Genomic DNA, 1,436 nt, shown 5'->3' with positions numbered 1-1,436 from the left:
TGCTGGCATACCCATGTTTGAAGAAGTTTTTTGAAAAGTATCTGTTGTCAATTCACATCATTCATCATGTCGAAAGCCAAATGGATTTCTCAGAACTCCTGCTTATTTAGCCATCTTTCTCTGTAGTTCTCCCTATGGGACAGAATGAAATTAAATTTAAACTAGGCTTTAAATTATTTAGTCAGAGATAATTGAGTTTGGAAAGTCATACTAGAGAACGATCACCCAGGGAAGTAGCTAAATATTTTGGAAGAGGAGGGGGGACAGGAGAAGGGAGTTGACGTGTCATATTGGGTATAGTAAAATCACAAATGTTATCAGTTCTCATAGTAAAAGGCACAAGCTGCTCTTTTTTTCTGGTTGTGCAGAAAATAATTTCCTGCACACTTAAGAACGGCATCCTTTCTCCTCTGAAGGAACTGGGCCCTAAGGGGGCTGAAAAACCTGGTGAACAGATTACCTCATTTTTAGGGGAACTACATTTTCCAAATAAAAGAACAAGCAGAACTTGTTTTTACATTATTAACTTCTCATAAGGCCATGAGGGCCTCCTATAAGGAACAAAAGCTGACTAGAATAAAAAGGCTGTGTTGATCTCACTGCTGCTTTTAACTCAACAGTGACACAGACAGGTTTCCTTGAGGAAAAGGTATTTTCTAGTTTAGCTGTAACTGAATCTATCATAAAACAAGGATCATTCATATTCACCTGAATAAAATAGCTCTGTCAATATCCATCCTTATTTCACTCCCCTCTCTCTAGCCATCACAAACACCACCATTCCCCTGGATTTATCCTGATAGAAGCAGAGCAGGCCTGCAACTGCTTTCCTTGGACCAGTATTTCCTAATTACCTTTTCAGAAAAACCCAAACCGTACCCTAACAGACTAGAAAAAAAATCCACTCTGATTAAAGGAACCAAAACAACGTAGGAGCTGAGGGAAGACGCTCAGGGCTGGCACACACCAGCACCTCCAAGGCAAAAGGACACTGTTTTGGGCAACTCACACACTGGGCTTACTGCTGACTATGCCGTGAATGGCTCAGGGTGAGCATCCTGCTGGACACTGCTTTTTTAGTTTTCCAGGGATGACGGACAGTCCTGATCAGGTAGGGAAGGACCACGATCGCACAGTGACCTTGACAAGCAAAAGTGTTCTTCTCTATGCACACACATATACGTCACAGTGACCGCTCTCACACACATAGCACAAATAAACATGCTTTTACATCATACCAGCGACCAGAAACTTCTGGGCTTGGTATCTCTCCCCAGAAAGCTCCACTATAACACTGTCCCCGGGGCAGAAGCACCGCTCTCCTCTCCCCAGCGCCAGGAGAGGCCTCGGTCCTCGCCTCGATCCGGACACCCTGAGGGGAGCCAACGGCCCAGCCCGCGGCTGGCGGGAAACCGGCGGCGCCCCCGCCTCCCCAC

The sequence above is a fragment of the Pygoscelis adeliae genome, unplaced genomic scaffold, assembly GCF_000699105.1.
Source record: "Pygoscelis adeliae isolate BGI_AS28 unplaced genomic scaffold, ASM69910v1 Scaffold137, whole genome shotgun sequence".
NCBI lineage: Eukaryota > Metazoa > Chordata > Aves > Sphenisciformes > Spheniscidae > Pygoscelis > Pygoscelis adeliae.
The sequence above is the reverse complement of the archived record's forward strand: the minus strand, read 5'-3'. Positions refer to the sequence as shown.